Source organism: Amia ocellicauda, chromosome 9, assembly GCF_036373705.1.
Source record: "Amia ocellicauda isolate fAmiCal2 chromosome 9, fAmiCal2.hap1, whole genome shotgun sequence".
Lineage (NCBI taxonomy): Eukaryota > Metazoa > Chordata > Actinopteri > Amiiformes > Amiidae > Amia > Amia ocellicauda.
The window spans coordinates 3,808,966-3,836,854 of NC_089858.1; the positions used below are offsets into that span (position 1 = coordinate 3,808,966).

Genomic DNA, 27,889 nt, shown 5'->3' on the forward strand with positions numbered 1-27,889 from the left:
CATTTTCATTGATTTTTATATAAACAGGGGTGGAAGTATAAGTGCCTGCATTCAATGATATGGAAAATAAGCATTATTAGATTAAATGACATGGAAAACAAGCATAATTTGAATTTGTAACTCTGTCACTCTGTCCTGTACCACAAGGGCCAAGTGGAAGACGTTAAACTGAATATCAGCCTGAAAATGTATGATTTCATTTTTACCTTTACAAATTAAAAGGTGACTGGATAAAACACAGTTCCTGTTATTCCCCTGTTTTGCGCAGCTGACCTAGATTGCCTCCCCCAAGAATAGTAATTGTAATCATGTAAATTAAACGGGTTGTATCTTATTTAAATATTTATAATTGCCTGCGGACTATTCCCTGCAGCTTCTTCTGTGGCAGCAAACTGGTTTCCATTCGGAGGTAAATGAGCTTTTGTTGATTGGCGTCATGTCTGTGATTAACGTCTTCCTTTCAGTGAAGGGATGCTGTCAAATGAGACAGAGATGGAACCGTCTTACTTTCGGTGAAAGAACAGACAGTGTCAGGAAAAACTAGCCAACCTAACTAATTTATGGGTTCTTTACCAACACTTCCATATGGACAACCCATATGTGTACTATGTATAATATGTGCTTTGATATTTTTATAATATATACAAAATATACAAATATATAAAATGCTTAAAATACAAATTTAGAAATATTTTATTTACAATGTTTAGTTTAAGTGGCAGGTTACATTGCAAAACTGTGTGCTGTACTTTTATGATGCTAATTTAGAATGTACAGTTTTTATTATATAGCAGAGGCTATATTAAAGGCAACATGGATTAACAATCGATAACAATGCTCTACACAATATCACAAGGGAATCCATATCATTATAAAAGGGGAATGAAATGAAGGTAAAAGATCAATTTTGGAAAGGTCTGAAGGTGTAAATCTATACAGCTATGTCTGAAGGAGGCACTGAGAGGTGGTGGAACACTGGTAAGAAAAGAGAGGGAGTGAGTTGCACACCTGAGGGAAGTCATGTCAAAAAAAGCCCTTCGGAGAAGCTGAAAATCATTTCCACTGTGATACAAGTACCCACCAATGCACACATACATTGCAGGCCACTTACCTGAGAAGAAAATAGAAAAGTCACTGAATTTCCAAGATGGTCACCATTTTTCAAAATGGCTGCCAACCAGGCCATAAATAACTGTTTATGGACCTTCGTGCAATGTTTGTTGTTTGTATCGATCTTTGATAGGAACTGATGTTTCACACATACACTACCGGTCAAAAGTTTTAGGACCTGAGGGAAATGTGTGTGCACTAAAAGCTGGGCAGTGAGAAAAGGATGTATTCTGTAAATGTGTCCCAGAAAGAGATGTAGCTCCCTCTTTCAGACATTTTGTTTGGATAACTGAGGATGTCCTGAATGACAAAACCCAGCAAGAGAGATGCTAAACATCACACCCCAGTCTTCTGTATGAAGGCATGTGTGCAAACTGCAATTCCTTATATAAAGAATTGGGTGTATGATTATGAGAATACACTAAACTCTGTGGAAGACAGTGGTGGAAAACCCTGGTGCTGCATGTTTTGAAGGCCTAATAAATCACCACCCATTTAAAACCTGGAAGCAGTGCTTAATTTGTTCAGTTTAGCTAATAATTGGTTCCCTTACATAATTGAGAGCTCAGTCAGAAGGAAAAACACAAAACCCTGCTGCCCTTAAGCATTGTATCAAAGAGGTTCCCTTCGTTTACAATGCAGCTAACGACTTTCATTGGCTTACAAACAGGATTCACGTTCTGGATAATTTAATGTGTGTTGTGGGCTATTCACAGATGGGTCATTCAAGTCTGGATTTGAATGCAATTATCTTTTGACAAAACTTGACAGCGTTTTCCCTCTTCGGCATTGATTTGTTAAAGGTCTGTTGATATTTAGTTTTAGGCATGACGATAGCATTTTAAAATGTCTCTATTGTGCCGAGTCCACACGATGATGGATTGGCCACTGATTCACAAACACGGGACTTGGTGGATCATTCACCTTTGAGCGAAGCGTGGAATGAGAGTGACGTTGGACACAGACAGGGTCGAGGTGGAAAATATGAACTTCTCATTTAAAATCATGATAATCAGTGGTGCATTTGAATTGAATAGATATGATACATATAAATAATAGTTCATTAAAACACACTCATTGATTATATAGTTTCAGAATTTGTGGACTCTGGTTCAGCCCAGAGAAATCTATATAGTCCTCTGAAAAAGTCACTTGAAGTCAGATGATAATCTAGGGGCGAGGGTATAATTATGTGTATCACAGCAGCCAATCAAAGGAAATAAAATTTGGCAATCTGTCAGACACAATTCGACCCCATATGGAAAACTAAATAAAGGGAACGCTTATTTGTGCGTCAAGTAATTTTGCTTGTGGGAGCTCCTGCTGCTCTTTAGTGAAGGAGGAAGTCACTACTGATGAAACTGCACACGTCAAATCTCTGGAAGCTCCAGATTGTGATCAGTCTAGCCGCCGGCTTTTCAGGTGTGTGACGCTCATGTTGCACGGAATATGTGGTACAAAACTACACCACGTTCTCATAGGTAACACACATCTCTTCACTCCAGGCTTTCTCATTATTATTTCACATACCTTTGTCATTTTTTTAAAATATAGAAACCTTTTCCAAACCTGGTCAATGTGTTGCCAGCTTAACAGGCACTTGATGTGGCAGCAGGTACCGTCGAGCGGCTCGGGTGTTCATTAGTGTGGTGGCTGTGTGTGGCCTGAGCGCTTCCTCAGGCAGCCTCTTTTCTGCCACTCCGAGAGACACTCTGACAAACCCCCACACTGCACAAATATGTCTTTCAAGCCTCAAAGCGCTCTCTGCATTTCCTCATTACGGAGTTGATCCCACCGGAGCATTGAGTGAAGTTTAATATAAAATACGATGAGTGCTGTCAAGGCTTATTATCTACCTGTCTTGTCCTGATGCAGGATAAGCAGAGACTTATTTGGAGCATCTTCGATTCCCGAGGAAGATCTGCATGGGCACAAACACAGGAAGAAAAGGAGGATGCTGTTATTGCGGGGCTACAATTTAGGAACCTTTGTGTGTAAAGTTTTTCGTAGCCCTTTACTTTTACTACCGTTTCGGTTTGGAGTACTGTGTGTGCTGCTGGCAGGGGTGTGTATATTGGCAGAGATATCTGGAGTGGATGACAGGATGGAGGAGTGGACAGAGGACATGGCAACTGCCCCAACAGGATGGTGAATCCTGAACGCTAACTGAAATAGACCTTGGACGGTGTGTACCAATGCACCCGAGAGTGTTTTCTTGCAACCGAGGAATGAGATTCATTAAGACAAGCTGGGAGACAAAGCATCTGTCTCCTCTGTTCTGAAGAAAACAGATTTATTAGAGAGAGAAATGCAGGCAATGACCTTTAAACTGGCTTCTGACCACTATAAAAAACACCCACACATTACAGTAGAACGATTGGTGGTCGTTCTAGGCTCGGCTGATTTATTCAGAAAACATAAATAGCAATTTTTTTGACAGCTTTCATATTTAATAGATAAACTCCCCGTTGCCTGGCAGAAAAACAGAACAGACAGGTGTCACCGTCGACTCCAACAAAACAATTTACAATTCAAGGCAAGGGTTTTGTTATGGTAATTTCTGCCCTTCGACGGAAAAATCTAAATGGAGCGAGAAAAACGCTAAACGATTATTGTGTGTGTGGTGGGGGGGCGGTAAGTGTAAAAACAATTTTTCGATTTATCCAACTGGAATTAATGAAATAATAAAATAAAATAAAATGAATCTCAAATGCCCACCATACAGTGACAAGCCTGATAGGATTGTGAGAAAACATACATATTAAAATATATTTCTTGGCTACAGTGTGCTGCTGCCCAGTTATGAAACAATCCTAGGTAGATCCCTGTTATAAGATTTGTCATGACAGTGATTCACTATGGCAATCTGCAGCTGGAATACAGTCCTCCCCGGAGATTGCCTGACTCTTGGTGGGAGGTGGGAGGTGGGGGATGGGCAGCCAGGAAGGTTGTCCTCCAGTGTTGGCTCGAGAGGCTCATTCCCATTTAGCACCATGAGGAAAAAACACTGTCTGCTTTTGTTACACATCACAGAGGTGTTCAGAGCCAGGGGGTTTCAACGCCATAAACATTGTTCCGTCGCACATTATAAGGATTGGAATGTGCGCACCAGTCAGAAAGATAAATTGATTTCAATGACTGTACATACACAATGCAGCGACAGTTCCTCTGCCAAGGCAAGTTTATTTTCCATATTTAACCTCTGAGACTGACTTGTCTACAATTTGTCTGGAATCAAACCTTATGTGTTGACGAAAACTAAAAAAATCTTGAATTGTCCATTAATATTATTGTTATCATCATCATGGTAATAAAAACACACTTGAAAAGGTGTAAGAACAGTCTGCCGCTTATTCCAGCCCCATAATTGATGTGCTTCTGACCTGTCAGAGTACTTGTCTGTGATCATGGAGAAGACGGGCTGTTTAGCTGTGCTATTAGGTCTGGCCTTTCATGTCTCTGCTCGATTCTCAAGGATCAGATATCCCCCATTACGCCTTGCAGGTGGATTGAGTACCTTTCATCTTGCGCTCTTCTGTGTGTTCGCGACTATCAAAGTTAGTACTTGAAGGCGGTAATGATAGAAGATGGTTTGAGCGCTATAGTCCTTGATTATAAGGGTTCGTTTCTAGTTTGCCAACTGCTCTTCAAATCGATTTACACACCGGAGATCGGTTCAGATGCATTCTGCTCTTCTCCATTGAACCAGTATCAGCCGGGGGATGACGTTTGCAATCCCAGTCCTTGTGGGACTTTGTAGACTGCTGGAGATGCTTGTGAATCTAGTCTATATTGCCTCATGTAAATATAAGGCTACACGGTAAATGTATTGTAATTATCTTTAACATCGTTTATAATATTGTTATATCATGATCATGTATCAAGCTGGAGGGGGTTGATAAATTAGTTTATTTCCTAAAATGAGTAATGGGTTGTCAGAGGTGTTTGTAATGTGTTATTAATGGGATGCACACTTTTAAAGCAACTCCTAAACCTGTATTGAAGGATCTGTATAAAACTGAGAGAACAGCATTAGAAATACTTTTTTCTCTCTCTCAAATATCCTCACAGGACCTATATGGAAATCAGCCAGGAAGACCCATGTGGTCAGCCTAGATTGATAAGTGAAATATTTCCTTGAAATCAGAGAAGCACTTTAAAATTATTTTATCTTAGCAGGTACTTTATTTTTTCAGCTTATTTTGAGAATGATCTGCAATCAAAAAACATCCAGTAGTTGGTGTTAGCTGATCAAGAGAGACCTACAATCTGGACAGATGGAAACTGCTGTGCAAATTGAAGATTAGTCTCAGCCCTGGATCTACCAAGTGCAAAACTTGCCATTGATTACTATGGTTGAAAATTGCGATCGCTTGATGTGTTGATTTTTGGTCTGGGATCAACGTTTCTGCAAAGTCACTTAATTTGTTTTGAGAAAATTAAATAGCATGCAGGCCAGTTTTGAGACCAATATTTTAAAAGCCATTCAGTCTCTAGAGGAGTACAAGGCATTTTCTAATAAAAATAAATAATTAAGACAGGCCTCATTAATTTGATTTACTGTAAAGTGCACTTTAAAGAACCCTGCAGAGTTTTGTCCAATGAATTATGAAGTGCCGAACTGGGTATTGAAAAGAGCTCTGCTGTTAACCAGTACAGTAAAGAGACTCATTATAATTCTGCAGGTACAACGCTCAGAAAAACGATTCCCTGACGCTTAACAATGACTATTAGGTGGTTGATTGGGAATATAATCATTCACTCCCCGTGGCCCTTGACTTGAAAGAAACCAGTTTTCCAGGGGAATTTCAATATACAGTATGAAAACACTTGGTCTGCTCCTCCATTACATTCAGGTGGCTCTTACTGAATAAACAAATGATATTGATAGTTGCCATGGAAAAGACATTTAAATAAATCTATATGAAGACACCCCAACCCAAGTATTACACGATTTACACCAAGTGCCACCAGATATTTTGTATTGCTTCTGAAATGTGTTTCTTGTGACCAAAACGTTACCCTGTGTAGGAGCGTCTGCTTTTAAATAAATATTCATATTATAATGGTTATTATTATAATTATAACAATAACTGGACGCTGGTAAAGAGAGGAACAAACATAGCAGGAATAAAGCATAGATAGATCATTAGAGCAAATAATTCCAGCAGACCGGAGGGTGAGCCAATGTTACAGCCCCAGACCACAGCACAGACAACTAACACCAGACTGTGTTCAGCTGCAGCAAGTCCATCTCAGTTAGAGTGGGCGTAATGAAATCTGAATCCCTCTAGAGGAGGATGGGTGATATTGCAGAGAACAACAGAAAAGACAGGCTGGGCCACAAAAAGCAGAGTAACATTGTTTCCAGAGTCTCAGAAAAAACAAATCAAAAAACACAAATTAGACCAGACACTGTTTTGTAAATGATTGTGTACATGTTCAGTGTGCACATAACCGTGTTGTTGTGCAATGCAGCCTAGTTTATTATTTGTGCTGTGAACCCAATTTCCCTGAGAAGAGATTGCCCCCTTGTAGTCCCGAGGTGAAAAGCTGTCTGTTAGCCGCTTCCAATTGATGACAGGGTCATCGCCCTGTACTTGACAGGGTTAGTTATTTTTTTCCTGACTGCTTTTTGAATAGTAATTGAGGAAGTGTAAATGGAAGTGGCCAGGACATCCTGCTTTTTTGACATACTGGTATCTAGTAGTTTTCATCAGTTTCCATGAGGCACAAAGCTGGACAGCTTGCCGTCTGGACCCATCAATTAGATGCCCCACTGATGTATATAAAGGAATACATTAGCCAGGATATAGTAATGAGTGATTATTCATTAAGACATCTCTTGCCCTGTCACCACCATCATTGCCATCTCAGTCTGTCAGCTGTCAAGAACAAGATGACATTTATAATGCACAATAACACAAGCATGGCATGCAACAATGTTGTGATGTTTGGAACACAGTCAGGACTGAGCAGGTGCTTTGAAACGCTCATTATTTTCCTAGCGTGTGTCATTTCCGAGACATCCAGTTGTTCTCGCAGGCTCAGTGTGTTTAACCTTGGCACCGCTGGCAGGAGGGAGTCCCTGCAAATGTGTGGCCCCCCGTGTGGGAGGCATTGCCACTCCACAGACTGATGACACGACAAGACCTTTGTAGACTGTCTTCACCAAGGCAGCAATATTTGTGTAGTTTAATTCAGTGCCTCAGATACAATTAAAAGCAATATATCTATATAGCAGCAGTAGCATAAGCATTGCATATCTTTAAAAAAATTAAAAAAATACATATTTAGTGATGGTCTTATTAAAGAGTGATAGAAAAATGACAAAAACATATCTAGAAAACAGAATAAAACAATGAACAGGCACAGACGTCAGTCACCAGCAAGGCCTCAGACAAAGATGTCAGGAAAGGATGAAAAGGACAGTCAATAAAAGGGGGAGCAGTCAGAGAAAAGAAAGTAGACAGAAAACAGGATTCCCGGGGTCTGACTTGATTAGTATTGGCAAGTAGGATTCTCTTTAAAGTAGAACATCCTATATTTAAATAATCCAGTAAAGGATCTGCTATATACTAAGGCTATATGTATTTAAAAAAAGTTTATTGCAAATGTAACTAATCCCAAAACAAACAAAAAAAAACCAAACATTATTATTACAGAGGTGGGATTCCACTCAGAAACAGTTTGGGTATGTCAGCATACCGTCCTTACAGAATAAAAACACTCACAGAAATAAACCATGCATACTGCAGTTGGATTAATGTATTGAAATACAACATCCTGCAAATTGCAAGTTGCTCTGCTCTATACTAATTTAGAAACACTGTTGAGCTGGCAATTGATATTAAAAATCTCAGCACACCGGAGCTGCAGAGAGTACAGGAGCACTTCCTTCACATCCCTTCCCCCGTTGTGTATCAATCTTATCCTCCACTGAGGTTTACCGATGATTAAAACAAACCAGGAGCATCTGTGACTGTTCTGTGGGCCTCCTCTTACCGAACGCATTTCATGCAAATGCGCAGTGGAGGACATAGCTGCTGTGCATGTTATTTCTGTCATCATCAAGCACAATGTTTATGAGCTCTGGCCGCAGACTACAAACAATACCAGTCTTAGCCAGCCAGCCACGGAAGATCGAAGATAAAATTGCTCTTTACAAATGAGTTTTCTATTCCCATGAATGCAGATCAGGCAGTTAGTCAGATGATGTGAAAAAGAACCAGCTTAAAATAGTTGCCAGTTCACTGTGATTAGATTAGCATTTTTATTTGTTTATTGTAATTTCTTTCTCTTTATCGCATCACTTAGTATTGCACTTAACTCTGGAAATGTATGTATAATATACTTATGATTGTATGTATTCTTTTTGTGGGAAAGCACCCTACTGATACGACCTACGAGGGAATGAATGTGTAATTAAGCAGCACTGACAGGAATGTTTTAATTGCAAAAGGTCTTAGGTGTGTCATTACTTAATGGCACTACAGGTAACACACCAATCACAAGAGAGGCGGTGAACATTAGCCTTCAGCACATGGATGTAAAGGGTACAATAATAATAACAAGAAGGAAAAGGAGAAGATAACGGATGGGAGAAAAAAAAGTAAAATACAAAACATTTACAGGAGATAAAATAATAATAAAAAAGTTTTACTGTGTCCCAAGACCGTGTGACAATGCAGACAGCCTCCGCCACAGTGGATAGACAGCTGTATGAAGACATGCCAGTAATGTATGCGTCTGTCATGGAGGGCACTGAAGGGGAGTGACGCACCTTCTCAGATGCCAGAAGATAAAGCGCCGACCCACCTCAGCGTGCCATCACAACGCCCTCTTTCCCGATTAATTCATTCCTGCCATTACCTCACCCTAATAAATCAGATTTACACTGTCCCGTGTCTCAGATGAACAGTGATTGAGACGTTCCATGGGCCCAGAATATTACATGAGATCGATTTCATCTTTACAAAAAGCCCATACAGGTAGATTTTCCCTCGTTGGTAGAGATACCATGTGAAATAAAAGAACACAGACTGTCTTTTGCCTCTTCCCGCACATAAGGGATATGAAGACTATTTCCTATGAGTCAACCAGGAATCTTACGTATGAAATTCAGTCCGTAACTTATTTTCAGAAAAGTGGGTGGCAGAAAAGTAGCGAGTTTTCGAATATAAACATGGAGGCAATAACTGATCAAAGAAAACAGGATTCAGACCACCTCCCACCAGAGAATGGGAGTACTACAATCCTATGGTGAATCACTTGGCTGGAAACTTCCAGAAAGCTGTATGATTTCATATTGGATGTTATGATCAGAGACATTTATCAACATACAATACAGTATTGATACATGTGTGTGTGTGTGTGTGTGCGTGTGGGTGTGCGTGTGTGTGTGCGTGTGGGTGCGTGTGGGTGTGCGTGTGGGTGTGTTTTGAGACGTGATTCCAGAAAAGCCATTCAAGGTGCCTGCTTCAATTTGTGGATGCCAAGTACTTCAATTTAAAATGAATAATACATAGGCTTTACATGGTCTCGGGATGAAAAATGTATTGCCTGCTACTTCATAATTAAGTGCAAAAGCTAAATGGGCAAAATTAATGCAGAGAGGGTGCCCTCTGATTACAAAATTAAACCTAAAATATGAGATTCGACATCAAGTAGTATATTGGTAAACAAAGACCAAAGGGAACTCTGACGTCTTACATTAGGAGCGTGGGGAAGTCATTGGGAGGGGAGGGAGGAAACAAAAGAAAACAAAAATCGTCTAAATCCGAAGATTATGATGCTGCTATTATTCCTTTTGTTTAAAAGGAATGAAAGGAAAGGAAATTCAGGATTTACTGAGTGCGGCTTTGCGAGTGAGAAGATCAATTTACTTCTTGGGAAACCTGGAGTGCAGTGAAAAGCCAGACGACTCACGCTAATACACAGCAATAAACACGTTCGCCTGGGTACTCATTGTGGTACTCAAAGCTGTCAGTGTCAGGATTTCTTTACGATACTGGAGAGCCAGGTCACATTTCATCCACAAAAAAAGGAATCACTGGTTGCAGAAACTTTAAAGCCTGGCACTGCCCGTAACTAAAGAAATCCGTAAAAGATGCATTAGTAGACATTCCCAGATATCTGACTAAAACTAAATAAACAATAGCAAAATTGTATAAACATGAACAGTTGATGTCTGTACAAAACTGAAACTGGTTCAATTTAATACTGAATGGTTTCGCACAAGTTTATTTGAAAGAATTACTCCGTCTGTATGTTCTGGGACAACCTCAACATGGCAGTAGAAGACCTTGGGAATAAATTACATTTTCCTATACAATTCCCAAAATATGGAAATGATTTACCCAGGTTAGTCAGAGAGTGCCAGCGTGCTGGTGTTTTAAAAAAATACTCAGATCCACCTCTGTAATCTATAGTCTGCAAATTGTTTTTTATTTTGCTCTTCCAAATGAAATAATTATATTTTTAAGACCCCTTTTGTCTCATTTGTCTGTGACCTTTTATAAAATGTGAAGAAAAACTACTTTTGGACACTTAGGTACAAAGGGCACGATGTAGATTAAAATTGTATTCCAATACCACCACTCTTTCAATCACTTACTAAAAACAGTATGTCACTGCAGCCTTATCACACCGTTTATTCAAACACTCTACCTGAAATCTTTTGGAAAATATGAACAATAATCAGGGTCTGCAGAAATGAACTTGCTTATCAGGATGTAATTACACAGCGCCCAGTGCATGTGGTTCAGTCCTGACAGGTTATTGCCACCTCACACTCGGATGAATAATCGCTCGCATCGCAAAGGCATTCACTGCCATGTTAATTCACTACATTCATCAAGTCGGACACCCTTGGCTTTTCCCTTTTCTTTGAGGGGTCAGGTACATCAAATCGACTGATAGGGAAAAAACAGCCGATGCTTTTAAAAGTATACTTTACCAATATCTGCCTTTTAACCGTTGTGCTTTTTAATGTTTACCATCTCGACGGCTTAATTGCATTAGTTCCTGAGACAGAAACAGTCAAAGCTGTTAACAGCATGTTGAGCATGTGTGTCTGCTTCTGCTAATATAGCAATTAACAATTAAATAAAGCATGACTAAATGATTGTTTTATACTTGAGGCCACAGGCTTGTGAGCAACAGGAAAAAGAGTCCAAGCGTGAAACGGTTAACAGACAAAATTAAATAAATAAAAGAGCCCTGTCAATCAGTGTCGTGTGCAACTGAAGGAGTGCGTACTGTGGAGCGGGGGTGGGGATGAATTCTTGATCTGTGCAATTCCTTGTGTCTAATATCTAAGACGTGCAGTGGATTTCTGCACCTGTAAATTCATACGCCTGCTCTGCAGCAATTACGGCCTTGAGCTGAGCGTTACACTGTAGGCGATACTGAGGTGATGTAAATGTGTTTTGGTTTAGTTGCTGGTGTGTGCATTGAAGCAAAGGTACACAAAAAAAGCTGCTCAAGTTAAAATCAGTCATTGAAAAAGACTTAAAGTAATCGTTTCACAGAGATCATGGGGAAAAACCCACAATTTACAGTTTTTTGTTTTTTTTCTGCTGGTCTCAACAGAGGAGTCTCGAGTCATTCGCACATTTGGTTGCCTTCCGCCTTATGTCTGTGGGTTTGCAGCTAAACACAGCCCCTGGCCCCAACACATTAAGATGTTGTAGTAGATGTGCACTCTTTAGATTGCAAAACTAGATCCTAATCCATGTTACTCTTTCAGCATGCCGAGTTTTCAGTTTTTTACAATTTCAAATCCGCAAATGGCAGGTCTAAAACAAGCCTAACGACAACAACAACACAAATCAACCCCCATTTGTCTCTAACAACAGGAACCAGAGGGTTGAGATCAATGTAAACAATGGTGTCAATTTTAGATCACCACACAAGCTATACAATTTACAATGTGACCCAAACAGTGTAATTTGCGTCTTGCGTCTCCTTTGCATTGTGATGGAAATAGGACTGTCCGAGAGAACTGAAAATAGACATTCCCTAAGACACGAGGGGTTGCAAAGATCCATTTAAATCTGCATCTCTGATAACTCCGCTGCATAATTTAGGATGAATTACAAAGTGAGAATCTAATTTCTCAGCGTCTCAATATGCCAAAGATGAGCATTCTCGGGCATCTAATACAATCAGTGCGTGAGAAAGCTGAGTATGTACAATACTCTATTGGATTTGACCAATCTTCATAAGGGGTATGAGAATTACTGAAAAAGATAGACATATACTGTAATTCCCAATTGTCTCTTATGTAACAGATGCACTTCAAATGCTATTTATAGAAGGTTGACCAGGCTGGCCCATAGCCATTTGAACATTTCCGCTCTTTCGATGATGTCACATTTGACTTTGTTCTTGGATCCATTCATTTATTTTGCTATCTCTTCCTTATATATATTACATAGATAGACACTGATTTGAAGACACTGATCACTGAACTCAGTCCACTGCTACAACACCCACATTGTTTTTATTAAGAAAGCACGGTCTCAATTTTCTCCACACAGCCCAGTTTCTCACATCTGTCTTCTCTTTACTGCAGTTATAGCCTCTATAGAAGCGATCATATATTTAATGTGAGTAAAAACGAAATGTTACGCTGTTAAAGAGGTTATTTAAAGATGTCGTACACAAGGGGAACTTCTTTTTCTCTCTTCTGGTTACGCAGACATTGCAGCGCTGGAGTGACAATGAGAGTCTCAGCGTTGAGTAGTGGCAAGCCATCATTCACACTCTTGCTACATTGCCTTAGTTACTACACCACAAGGCCAACCTCGCACAACATCAGGAAGTGCAGGCCTAGGCCAGCTACGTTCACAGGAAGACAGAGACCTTTTTTCAGAGTGGGAACCATGACCTGTGGTGGGGAGGTGGAATTAGACACTGAAGCAGTGAACCACGAACTAGAAACTTTTGGTCGTTTTGATGCATGGGTGGTGTTTTTTATTATGTTCCACCCTGCAGCTGAAGTAATAATTCACACTTCACGAAACGTCTGTGCTGCAGCTCGGCCTTGATTAATATAGTTCCAGTTAAAAATGCATGGTTTAGAACTTTAACATGACTCTGACTGGACGGAGAACTAGGCCCTCACTTCTCAGCATCAATTAGCAACATGTCATGTAATCTGGGAACAAACTCTAAACCAATTACCTGCGTTCGCTCGGAAGCATGGAAATCGAGAAGCAAAGTGAGCAAGACCTCCCTTAGTTTACTGTGCGCCATTTTGATCGCTACCAGAAGGACGCTGGTGCCCTATGGAGAGTTTGGAGGGGATGGATGACAAGAGTAATCCTGCTCTCAGAGGACTGGTTTACACAGGCGAAAGAACAGCATCTCGGTAGTCCTGAACAAGTAGAGATTAGAGAGGGGATTGATTCAGCTGTGCAGCAGCTGATCAAGGATAAGAAAGAGTTTGGAAGACAAAATGAAGACTGGAGAAATGTAGGACCGACAAGAGGAGGATGCACAAAGCTCCCAACTAGCTACTCAACTATGTAGTTGACGTTGGGTTCCTCAGAGAAACATGAGGTTGATTTGTTGTTAAATTCCAACCAAGTCATGTGGGCCTCTATGTTCTGACGCCGACTCATGCGAATAAGATACTTTGAATGGATTTGCGTCTCCCCTCTTCCAGCAATCTTCATTTAGGTTATTGATAGGTTATTATCATTAGTCTAGAAAATATGCGATAAGAGTTCAGGTCCTCTGGTGTTGGGGTCAATGCCAAGTCAAATCTGCGGCTGAAACTGAAATTGAAAAGCATAAGAGCTAAAGAATTGACACTGAGTTGCAATTGGCAGTGAACAAAAGGATTCCCCCCCTCATACACACAACACAATTTACCTCATTGCTGAAACACCTGACAAACTCAGCAGATTGACAGGGGCATCACACCGATTGACACCCTCAAGACACACCTGCTCATCCATATAAATCAACGGCAGGAGGTTCTGCATCACCCACGCAATAGTTTTAATTACCTGCCATCCCAGGATTATGCAGAACACGTTGCAGTATCTATTACATGAAGAACACAGTAAAGATGCTGGCTTTGAGGCTGTTACTGTTCTAATGCTTGTAGACTAGATCGATTTTACTGTTAGTGAGATGTAATTGTCTTTCTTTTTGTGTAGTGTTCTAATTCTTCTATTTTTTCAGTTCCATCCAGGGAAATAAATAAATAAAACCTTTATGTGCAGGAACCAGGCTTTCAGTTCAAGTGCTTCTGTTATTATTCTGGGTGGGGGATGTTGTTTAGTTTCGCTTTCCTGGCGTTGTACTGTTCACTCCTGTTGCGAAGCAAACACTCAACCGCAGGAACATTGTCCTGCTGTCAGAAACGCCTGCCTGTACAAAATATTCCCATTACATTAAATGATGTGTCAAGACAGGGAGGACATCCTACATGCTTCTTTGATGGATGTGTCACTGTCTGTTTGTCGTTTTCTAAATAGAGCTGCAGTTGCGGGCAATATGTCAGTAGTGGACAGTCTCTGTATGACTTCCCATGAGAGCTGATGACAGATTCTAACACACAACACTGCAAACCTGCTGTAGATATACATTTTTTGATACTGCGATACTGCTCTTTTCCAAGATTTCTTGTGATTCTTTTAGTAGATTTCTCCTGTATGCAAGGGAAGGAATGCATTGACATCAATCTGTAATAAAATACAATTCCAGTGGATCTCTCGGAGTAAGAGTTTAGGCTATTAATCCACCTCTAGTGATTTGTTCTTAACGATTCTCAACTCAGTCGCAACATTTACAAAGAAACCCCACAATGTTCCACTTTAGGATGTTATCAGTTATCTTGTCTGAGGGATTTTTGTGGGCTTTCACAATGACAGTAATCTGAGTAATAAAAAGAGCATATGTGACAAGAATCATAAAACACACCTCCTCCCCTTCCTGTATTGTAATTGAATACACACTGAGAGCATGTAACACTCTCCAACATTCATATTCTCAGAGTGTAAACATGGTTTGAACTGGAATTGTCCTGTACAGTAAATGCGTCCAGTTCCCTTAGGGATGCTAAAGGTTGCTCTATATAATCCACATTAACATGACGGGATGAAAAAAACGGAATGGCTGGTACTGTGATCGGCAGCAGTGGTCGCTCACTGGCACGTTCTCAAGACCCTCTTCCTCTCACGCCCATGACTGTGTGATACTTAATCTGATACAGACCTGGGCGTTGTAGCACATGGTTTCAGACATGATACTTCCTACAGGCAGGCCATATCTACAGGCCCTCTGTGAGCGCCGGGGCGGCTTGCTGCTGCAGGCCCTGTGGGAAGTCTGTTGTGACGGCGGCTCATTGTTGATGCAGCAAAGTGGTTTCCTTTCCAGAGCGTGTACTTCTCAATTGGGGGCTGTGCTCTCAGTTGGGGCAAGCAGTGATAACAGCTGCCCCTGCCTCGTGCTTTTGCACCAGTGTTGATTACCGCTGACAGTCTTAATACATTAATAAATAACGTACACATAGGGGTTGTATTATGTAAGGTTAGCTTTCAGCTGGTGCGACACACATTTTAATTTTCCAAGACGCAATGCACAGTAAACAGATTCAGATTAATAACTAGCATATTCAAATAAAAAAGACGAAATAAAGACCGCAGTCTGAATGTATAGATGTGTAGATTGTGTGCAGATCGTTAGAAAATGTTTTCCTGTCGTGAATAAGAGGAATACATTAAAGAAATCAGTAGAATTGCAGCGCACAGTTTACACCAGACCCTGGCAAGGCAATACAATTCATGGAAATTGATTAAGTTTCTTGTAGGCTGAATCAATATTCAACACAAATAATATGTTTTGTTTTTTTTAATTAATGAGTCACTACATAACAAACTGCACTTTTGCATGACGAGAAATTAATTCCCTTTTGAAATATCATTCAAGTCAGATCCGTGTTTAATCCCTGCACTTCACAGGGTTTGCCTAACTGTAGCACAAATAAGATGAAAAAGTCTTGCTCGTCAGACAAGAATACATTTTGAGGACTGCAATGGAGCATTCAACTCAAATGAAGCACTGCAGGATTAAAACTAGACAGGACACTTTAAGCTGTATTATCAAACAAAAATAATGGCTTCCGGATTTACAGTCTATACGGTCTATAATTTCTTCAAAGGAGAATAATAAAGACATCCTGTCACATTATTTCCGATTAAGATTGCCATTCCACATTGCAGGAGAGTGTGAGGGGGTACAAAGAGGTTAATGTTGCTGTATAAACAGACTATAAACAGCCGGATTGAAGAACAGCCACCTCTCACTGAAGATATTATAGAAGAGGATATTCTTGCAATAAGAAAGGACAATGTCATATATGAACACAAGCCATTTTCAAGAGGAAGACTAAATTACGAACCCATTTGGTTTAATCTTTCATTACATTCAAGAGGTAGGCCTAGGTGCTGAATGCTAAACACGCTCCACTGCCATCAAACCAGTCAATTTCTGAAAAACAGAAGCCTCAGAAGCCAGAACATTTACATTTGAAGAAATATCTGCAGATCGCAAGACCTCACAGCCTATTGTATCACAGCCAAAAAATAGGAAATAATGGTTAACAGGAATTGTTATGAAATCTGTCAGTTTGTTTTCTGAATGAATCATTCATGATACAAGCAGTAAATAGACAATATGACATAACTACAGTGAAATGTTTTATATTTTTAAAATAGAAATGTATTTTCATTCCCTGTTTAGTAGTAAAGTTGAACGGTTCGCACCACCTACCCTAAAGCGTTGTGCTATCCTTATTGTAAAACACGTAGTATACAGTGACATCTGAGGTTTTTTTTCTGTGAATGTATTTATTGTACATATTATATTTGTAGCAGACAATTTCCTACTAAACAATCATCTGGGTTAGTAGAATATACTCTAAAAGGAAAGCAAAAACAAATCAAGCCAGAGATCCATCAAGAGAAAACATTATTCCCAGAGCTCTTTAAAGCCAAACTGAAAGAGGATTTCAAAATACTGGATTGGGAAAAATATGAATAGATCCTACTTAAATCCTGACCATTCCCAAGACAAAGCCATTGCGCTAGATTTACGATCTCAAGTTCCCACACTACAGGCTTAAGGGCGGAGCTGAGATTCAGTGTAAAGAGAAGCAAAATGACACTCAACAAATACTGTAAGGTTTTTCCAAGGTGACTAGTGCAAATGGCTTCAAGGTGGAACAAGTGATCAGGAAACATTATCCATTGAAAAGCAGATGTGTGAAAGGAGATGTAGAAAAAACATATCCAATGTGCTTTCAGAGGATCAAGTATGTTTGCGAGGGGGAAACTCCCAGCCGTGACAAAAAGTAAGTTTTAGTAACGGTGTAGAACACATTTGAGCAATTATCAGCAAACTGGGGCTTTACTGTGATACACCCTACAGCAAAAGTCTTAGAGACAGTAAAAATGTGTGAAACTCAATCCTTACTAAACTAATCAAAAACAAATCCCGATGGAAGTTGATGGAATCCCCAAAAACAGTTGATGGAAGAAGAACAAAAGTGAAGTTTGTAGAAGCAAAACTGGTTTATACACACCAATGAAATCAGTGACCATTTGAGAGAACACCTTCAAGATTCAGAAATGCAGCATCAAGGCAAGCGTCCATTTCTTTCCTTTATATTTAGTATGCTTCATTGAATTACTGCATAAAAACAGGCCTTCAGAAAAAAACAGGACTACTAGAGCAGAGGCGCTGAAGAGAAAAGAAATTGCCTGTTGAATTGCCAGGAATGAAGGGGTTAAAAGACCAAAATAAACAGTCTCCTAATAGCAATGACCAGAGAAGCCACATCTGTTGTGGACAATTAGCTTTTAATGGGATGCAGGCAGGCAGAAACGGGGGACAGGTGTTTCTGCTTTGAATGAAGTTCAGCGGCAAACTGAAAAGTGAGAACACTTCAAAACACTGCAGGGCTATTACACCCATTTACAATTGTGTTATAATGGTAATAACACTTGGACTAACTGTGAGAGTCTCGTTCATTTTCTCAGCTTTGCTTCTTTTGCAGTTTAATTTGCTTATATTAAGATACAGTAATAGGAGCAGGATTGATTTGTAAAAAGAAATCCATTAATAAAATGAAAGTCTACCAGCTAAAGCCGTCTCTCAAATCACATACTACAGACTATGCACTTAACTGTGGAAATTATACTAATCATCCTAGCATACTGTTTACCTAGTATACTATGGAAAAAAATGGTTAAATTAACACTTCATTTGTACTTCATTTGGTCATCTTTCTCAGTGTGAACGCACCACTCAAATACTGCCTACTGCCGTATACAAGTATACGATTTGAGACATGGCCCAATTCTTTGCTTCTCCATTGCAAATTAGAACTGCAATTAATTAAATACCAGATGGACTTAGAACAAAGTTATTGCTGACTTATATACCACCATCACATTGCAAGCATGAAAAACCCTTCTGTTATCTCTGCGCAACTGTCAGAGTTGGCTTGTCTGGGGATTTGCTGAGCGAGGCCGAGTGAGGCTGAAAAAAGCAAACCGAGTGTTACCCCAAGTGATATCAACAGAAGTCACTAACTGTGGATCTACTGGGACTGATCCCATAATTAAAGTTTAATTAATATAACCGAACACAGACTGTCAACATCTGTATGGTGGCCCTACATTTGTACAATTAAGATTGCAAAAGACAAACTGTGTTTGTTTCACTGAAACGTTCCTTTAGTGGATTTACAACAGACATTTGTGGAAGAAACACATAATGCAACTTAAAAGTACAACTTAATACAAAAAATATGTAATTTCTCTGGATATTTTTTTTCAAAGTAACATATGATATATATTTTCCAAAATATTCACCATGATGTAAATGTTTTTTGTTCATAGAGCTGAAGTGTCATGGGCGGGGCGTGACGGGCAATTTACCACTTAATTGATTATATTATATATATTTTTTCACTTATTAATTTCATGATCACGGTTGCCTCTTTACTTATGAAGTTTGTTTTTCCTTCCTTATTTTGTTGTATTCCTTTCTTTTTGTATAATTGATTTATCGGATTTTGGGATTGATTTCTGTTTTTTCTTGCCAAGCGCACGCCACCAGCCCACATTCTCACCTGGACTCACCTGCACGTTTGCTCATAATTACTTTCACCTGCATCTCTGGCTCTTTGTTTTAGTGTTTAAGCACAGAGACAGTATCATTCAGAAGCAACCAAGCACACGGAGAGGAGATACGAGGTGCAGCAAGCTCCTGCAGGAGATCCAGACCAACTATTTATTAATTAGTTCCTTACCTTATTATTTGTCTCGTTATTTTTGGGTAGGGTTTTTATTCGTTTTATCACCCTGTTTTATTAAAGGCGATTTTAAATTAGGTTTTATATAATTAGCTTCCCATTTCCTTATGTACTGTGTTCCCTGCTATGGTACTGTCTTCATGCCCTGTCCTAGTTGTGTAAATAAATTGTGATTGTTGCTGGAAACGTACCTTTCTGTGTGGTGTTGTTCTGGGGTCCGGTCGAGCCTGCCCGGGGCGAGAGGTGGAGTGGGTGAACGAGGTCCTCTTTTGTTAACAAGAGGTGGCATAGTCATGCAGCGTGTCACCCCTAATCACCCACTAGGGTGTGACATATTTATAAGGGTTCAGTTTAGGGTGTAGATCTTCTATTTAATGCAAAGAAAGTCCTGAATACAAGCAAATATCAAGTGTTTATACACTACTGGTCAAAAGTTTTAGCACACACCCATTTTCCCAGTTTGTATTGAAATGTAAGCAGTTCAAGTCCAGTGAATAACCTGAAATGGTACAAAGGTAAGTGGTAAACTGCCAGAGATTAAAAAAATAATGTACATTTCAGAGTTACATACTGTGTTACTACACCCTCTTAACCACTATTTGGCAGTGTTACGCGCAGCTCCTGTGCATAGAAGTGACACTGTATTCCTAAAATACACACATAATTTGAAAGCTTATTCTCTTGGCTACCAGCGTGTTTCATTCTCAAACAATTTACAGTTTCCGTGTCGGCCGCCACCATTCAGAGCCCGGGGGCTCACATCATTAGAAACTTTAATGGGATAACAAACACTTGGCAAACAACACAACAGTGAAGAGTACACATGGGATTAAAGAGAAGCACACGGATTCAGTGCCCTTTTAAGGAACCACAGGGGTTTGTCAGTTTAAGGGATTACATTTTGTTAAACAAAACAATTTCATGATTTTATCTCCAATTGTTTATTTGTTCTATACTTTAATTTCAGAGTACATTGAGACATTGTGTAAATTTCAATACAAAATGGAAATATTGAGGTGTTTTAAAACTTTTGACGATAGTGTAGATTTTAAAGGAAATATGATCCAAACATTGGCAAATTAATTGTCAAACACTACTTGATAATAGTATAAAATCCCCTTCTACACAGTTTTACTTATAATAAAATGCACTTTTACATGTTTTTTTATCTATAAATTCACAAAATGCAATTTAATTCTTAATCCAGTAATGAGCCGCATGTAACACAATGCAATTTAATTCACTTCAAAGCATTACATTTTCAGAATCAATGTGAAAGATGTCAAACAAGTCAGTCTTTGATTTGCCGGGTTTCACAGCTTGTTTCTGGGGAATGATACCAAGCTGCTTTATACTGCGTGTCAAATGGAACGCACTATCGTGTCACATTATGTACAAAATTGCATTGCAATTTCCACACATTTTAATCAGCATATTTGCATTAAAAATGTATTAGTTATGATACAAATTTCAGAGGAAAGATTTCAGGCCAAAACAAATCTGGGCTTTCATATTCTGGCACCGAGCTTGTACCGCATGAGGCTTGGAGTGCATTCTGCTCCACACAGCCTGCTGACAGGACCGAGGGACAAGCAAGAGGTAACGGCTGTCAAAAGAGCTCATTCATCGGAAAAACAAAACAAGAAAATAAGCTTAGTAAATGGAAAACCGCAGAGAAGAGAATAGCTTATAAAAGGTACATAATTTCATTTTATTCCTTTGCTGCTCATTGTAAACTACCACCACATGGCAGGTGTTCACAAAGCATCTCCTCACTGGATGTGTTCAGCAGTTGTTTATTGGCTTAAAATGCCAAATGAGATGCTTAAAAAAAACCACTCTTGAAATGACTTGCTTAAGATTGTTCTGCATCGACCTAAAAAGCACACAAACTCTTACCTCGCCTCTCATGGCGGAAGGAAAGAGCCTTGAAGACTCAGATTTATATCAAGTAAGGATATTTCTCTGGTTTTGTATCTTCACTGTTGTACACCTACCTCATTCATTAGTATGGAGAAGCAGGTATAAATAAACCACATTAAACAACATTAAAGAAAAACAGTTCCACAGCAGACCGACTGAATTCATTTTAATCCCCCACACAGTTAACACGTGTGCTGGCCTTCGCATAAACAGACCCCCCAATCCTTGCCACGGAAGGCATTCGCAGCCAGACCTTCTGTCACATGTAGGGATGGCATCGCTCCAGTGACTCGTCCCTTATTCGTGATCATTTAGGCAATGCCACAACAGGGCCCTTACAGTAACACCGACCGTGGTAGTGCATTGACCTGGATCATTTCTAAACACCAGTGCAGCTGACCAGAAGATGTAGTGACTGAAGTATACAAACGCACACAAACAGCAACGATTCCAAAGGAAACTGCATCAAGCAGGTGCCAGCGATTAGTTTATCCCTTATTTAGAAATGTCTGTACTTTTGATAAGGATAAACTGTACTCCTTCGAGATGGATATATCACATTCAGATGAGTCAACACCAGAGCACCTATAAAAACACAAGGCAGCTAGCAGTGGCATAAACTGTATTTGTAACACAGATATACACTCACCTAAAGGATTATTAGGAACACCATACTAATACTGTGTTTGACCCGCTTTCGCCTTCAGAACTGCCTTAATTCTACGTGGCATTGATTCAACAAGGTGCTGAAAGCATTCTTTAGAAATGTTGGCCCATATTGATAGGATAGCATCTTGCAGTTGATGGAGATTTGTGGGATGCACATCCAGGGCATGAAGCTCCCGTTCCACCACATCCCAAAGATGCTCTATTGGGTTGAGATCTGGTGACTGTGGGGGCCAGTTTAGTACAGTGAACTCATTGTCATGTTCAAGAAACCAATTTGAAATGATTCGACCTTTGTGACATGGTGCATTATCCTGCTGGAAGTAGCCATCAGAGGATGGGTACATGGTGGTCATAAAGGGATGGACATGGTCAGAAACAATGCTCAGGTAGGCCGTGGCATTTAAACGATGCCCAATTGGCACTAAGGGGCCTAAAGTGTGCCAAGAAAACATCCCCCACACCATTACACCACCACCACCAGCCTGCACAGTGGTAACAAGGCATGATGGATCCATGTTCTCATTCTGTTTACGCCAAATTCTGACTCTACCATCTGAATGTCTCAACAGAAATCGAGACTCATCAGACCAGGCAACATTTTTCCAGTCTTCAACTGTCCAATTTTGGTGAGCTTGTGCAAATTGTAGCCTCTTTTTCCTATTTGTAGTGGAGATGAGTGGTACCCGGTGGGGTCTTCTGCTGTTGTAGCCCATCCGCCTCAAGGTTGTACGTGTTGTGGCTTCACAAATGCTTTGCTGCATACCTCGGTTGTAACGAGTGGTTATTTCAGTCAAAGTTGCTCTTCTATCAGCTTGAATCAGTCGGCCCATTCTCCTCTGACCTCTAGCATCAACAAGGCATTTTCGCCCACAGGACTGCCGCATACTGGATGTTTTTCCCTTTTCACACCATTCTTTGTAAACCCTAGAAATGGTTGTGCGTGAAAATCCCAGTAACTGAGCAGATTGTGAAATACTCAGACCGGCCCGTCTGGCACCAACAACCATGCCACGCTCAAAATTGCTTAAATCACCTTTCTTTCCCATTCAGACATTCAGTTTGGAGTTCAGGAGATTGTCTTGACCAGGACCACACCCCTAAATGCATTGAAGCAACTGCCATGTGATTGGTTGGTTAGATAATTGCATTAATGAGAAATTGAACAGGTGTTCCTAATAATCCTTTAGGTGAGTGTATGTGTGTGTGTATAATTCCAAGAAAGTCTTCTAACTGTTAACAAACTGACTGGAATTTATCACACACCGAAAGTCTATCAATTCTATTTATAATGGCACATTCAAATTTCCTGAGCCAAATTAATTTCTGCATCTGGGCCAAATCCAGTCAATAAGAGCCGTTCACCGTGTCACCTCGAACTGGGAGTTATTTGTCATCGGTCTCGATGTGTAGTTATGAGTGGGAGACAGACTGTGACCAATGGCTGCGTCTCGCGAAGATTATTAATGGAACATATGGATTTGTTTTCTCTTTAAACTGTTTAACTGTGTAACAAATGTGCTGTTATACTGTAAAAAAACATGGGTTCATATAAATGAAAACACGCAGAAGTGAATTCCACACTGATTATGCATTTTAGAGCTATTGTGTTTATTTTTCCCCATTCAAATGTAAATTACCATCACTAAAAAGGATTTAACAAGCCACATCTGGAATATGAGTACCACCAGCTTATCGGTGTGAACTCAGAGGAAAGAGGCTTCGTTTCACAAAGCAGATAAGGGAGGCGCAGAGAAAGCTTGCAGGGTCTCCTCCAATACCATCCAGCAAGGGGTTGATTCAGCACATGATGAATCTTATTGCCCGCTTTTGGTCACACTGTCTTTCAGGAAGGTCACAGAATGCCTGTAGTCCAAACTTTAAAGAGCTTTTAATTTCACACTTATACCCCCCCTCCCCCGCCGCCCCAGCGCACAAATGACGCTGCACGTTTACTACAGCTTGGTTGAATCAGTCCATCAATGAAGCATTTAAGCAATGGTTTTCATGCTGTTGGAGCTGGTTCATTCTGGGCTGTCAAAAATATGAAGTGAACACTGGACTTTAATGTATTTGATAAAACAGCTGTGTGATGTGTGTTGAATTCTAATGGGGGGGCACGGTCTGTCTTGTTATTAAATTGAAAACAGCATTTTGAAACACTGCGGAGAGGAAACCTCACAGTCTAGCTCCATCTGAGGCGTGAGTCACAGCAGTAATGATTTAGTAGCTGGTGCCAGAGGCTAGTACACTACAGTACTGAGAATATGTTTCCTTCCAAACTTTCTCCCGCACAAAGAAGAGACCTGTCAGTACATCTTAGGTTTTTGAAAAGTAGGCCACCATCCAGTGCGATCAACAGCAAAATGTCATGGGTGAGTTTTTATTTTAAGACAATTCTGAGACCAAAGGACTGGGCAGATCGGAGAAGGCTTTCCTATCTTTCAGCATGAGTCATCTTCCTGCTTTTAGTTTGGATATCATCATTGTTTACAGAACAACCACAGATTCCCTGATTGTACACCGGCACTACAGTCTGCCTCAGATGTGAAGGCTAGGACAATTCCATTAGGTTTTAAAACCATAGATTTCATACACGACATTCGGTGCGTTACAGCAAAATACTCGGCGCAGTGATTTTATGGGTAAGCCAAGTAAGAATCCAGTTTGCTCTTCCAGTTATCACGAATCAGTGTTTCTGGTTATGCAACAATGCTTGTGCATCGATACTGTGGTGATAACGCCTATAAAAGGAAAATGATGAAACCTTCCCCTAAACACATAGTACTTTTTCTCCAAGAGATCAGATTAGATGTGTTATGTTGAAAGTTTGTGCATTTTGTATTATTAAAGGCTGGAATTTATTTGCAGGGCGTGACATTCGGATGAGAAATATTCTTGTTAAAAGTCATTTAACGAGTAGGGAGGTCCCCGAAGTAATACATCTTGTGAAATCCATTGTCATCTTGTGAAAGTTGTGAGTTTTCCTCTCGGTCCAGACCGAGGACATAAACAGTAAAGCAATTTGCAACTATGGTGAGATGCTAATAAAATAAGAAAATATATTTTGTTTTTCACACCCTTCAGACTGAGCTTCTATACAATGCTGATTTTATATTTCTTGTGCATGTTCTCTTCTCGAGTTCTGAATTTAGTCTTGAAGCAAGAACACATTCTCGCCAGTGTTTTCATTAATCAATGCAGAGATTTATAGTCACAAATAAAAAAGCTTATTTATAGCACAATGCTGGCAATATAAAGGCACGTGTTATAAATGCTAACTAAAATCACACCGAGAGTCACTTAAATGCATTCAGTTTTATTACTCCAGGTACATTTTCATTTCAGATTGCTGGTAGCAATTAATCATGCATTCATATACAGTATTGTGTTCAGGGCTCTATAGAAAGCTCTTAGAAAGTTGGAAACACTGTGTCGAGCGAAGGGGTTGAACCTTTGATTGTGTTATTTTGCATAATCTATAGGTGACGACATTGTAACTTTATATTTGAAGGAGTATGTCATCAAACTGTAATAAACTATAATCTGTAGAAAGTTACCATGTTTGTGTTAGATTATGCATTAAAAAATACATGTTTAAATGTACATATTAGAGGTACTTGTATGCATACTTTAACCTGTGTAAGAACACAGTATTTCAACCAATCAAAAGATCTGTAGCTCATTTAAGCAAAACAAGCGCCCAGATTGAAAGTCTTAATCCGATTGATTTGATTGTATTAATAAATAATAAATAAGTGGCAAAAACAGGGCAGAGCAACTGTAGCAGGTAGATTAGAAAATTAAAGCATTCTCTCTGAATAATAATTTGTGGTACCATGAAGGGACAAGCCATACTCTGACTCTGATCAAGTATTATGTAGAGCTGATTGTTGATCGAAATAAGTGGAAACATTTCGGGGAGGCATTTATCCAGCAGTGGATCAACAAAGACTCGGTCTCGGTCATTGTTCATTTGTTAGGATTCATTTTTAGAGCTTTTCTCCATCTGTGGTCTGTTCTTGCAATGTGTCCGGCCCATTGCCATTTTAACATTTCCACTCTTTCAGTGACATCACAAACCTGCATTTGTTCCGAGATCTCTTTTTCTCCCGTCTCTTCATCTTCTGCTAAGCATACGTTCCAGTGCTTCTTTGTGTTGATTGGAATTTGTCATTTTTTTGTTCAATGACCAGGTTATATACACACACACACTCACATATATAACATAGACAAAAGCCCTGATTGGGTCCTTTGTTTCCAAGAGAAGGACTGAGAAATTCTGACTGAGAAAGATGATTTCTGCCAGTACAGGGTAATGGCAATACATTTCTAGGCACTGAATGTATTTCCACTGTATAATGACTTACTCAGCATCAGCACGTCTCTGATGGAGCGCAGGGCGTAAGAAGCTGGCACTGCCGTTTCAAGCTCTCCATGAATATAATTTCATTGCACTGAGCATTTAAATGAAAAAAAGGTACAGCACTCTAGTGTCAGCACGATAATACCTCTACCTTTAGACAAAAACACTCCACAAAACAATATCCACAGAACATGAAAACTTAGAAAATGTACATATAATCTTCAAAAAGAAAGTGAATGAGCATCAATATACACATTTAAAAACTTGCATTTTTTTATTAAATGTTATTTTTCAGACTGTGTTAATGAACTGTTGCCCCCTCCTCCATAAGTCATGGCTGGTCAGCGGACTGGAATCATAATCTCCCATGGAAGAATGAGTGACCATCTAACTACAAATCAATGTACAATGCATTCACGTACATCAGCTCATGGTTATTAATGTATTGTTATCTTTCAAACTGTGTTAATTAAGTGCCGGAGAGGAGTGGGTCATTTCAGGTCAGCGCATGCAGATCGTCCCCTCCCGCGGAAAAGTGAGACTCCCCAAATTGAATGTAGTGGTTATTAATAATGAATCAGAAATGTGGACAGCACTGGACTGCAATTTGCCTCATTGGGTATTTGAACAGTAGCCATAAATTACAATCCCAGTGGGGTAGTGCGAAGATTATGGGGAGTGATGCGGTTTTTAAATCTTGGTCATTTTAAAAGCTGTACTGAAGTGGATTATGTGGCTACAATGGCCCTGAAGTGTGAAATCATGTGAAACAGAAAATCTATTCTTAGTCTAACCAGGTAGTTTATTTTTCACATGATTAAATCAGGAAGGCGACAGGAATTATAGCCATAACACAAACTGCCATGTTAGTTCAGTGCTGGTGTGCCAATACATGACAAGCATGTGGGGCACCGGCGCAATGGAAAACCTCTTCCCAGTAACGCATCTGTGAAACAGGAGCCAATAAACCATTTTCAGCGGTCAACATCAGGTTGAGTTGTCAGGCAACTGCAAGACAATATCTGAGTGACAGCTCCTCCGTCATTAGCGCTGGTTTTAAAACACTATTCACTCAGATACTGATGGTGACTGGACTATTATACTATTGAGTTACCCTCAGATTACACTGCAGGGACTGATTGTTGTGATGAACCCATTCCCAACTTAATCTTAACTGGGTTAGTGTGATTATTGTTTTGTATTTAGAAAAAATAAACTTTTAAATATTCTTAATTGTAATTATTTAGATATAAACAAGGAAAAATTGTAGGTATTATTAAATCATAAACTTACCTGTTGTATAGGAGAAGTGAGAACTGGAGCATTGTTGTTGTTGCAAGTGGCCATGTTGGTGAAGGGTAGCGGTGTTACAGAGGCCATCATGGAGAAGGGGGATTTATACGTTCACATTACCGTATTTACCGTATTAAGGTAGCCACACACAATTCTCTGCTCAGGACGGAAGGGTTCATGTGTTTATAGGTTTA

General features: G+C 39.7%; 1 long non-coding RNA gene across 1 annotated transcript; it reads right to left on the reverse strand.

The window, feature by feature from the left end:
* Positions 1-36: 36 nt before the first annotated feature.
* LOC136758230 (uncharacterized) lies at positions 37-27,764 on the reverse strand. Its single transcript, XR_010819924.1, has 3 exons — positions 27,696-27,764; positions 2,967-3,031; positions 37-474 (listed from the first exon to the last, which is right to left on the reverse strand). It is a non-coding gene; the product is annotated as an uncharacterized LOC136758230 (long non-coding RNA).
* Between the last annotated feature and the right edge of the window lie 125 nt (positions 27,765-27,889).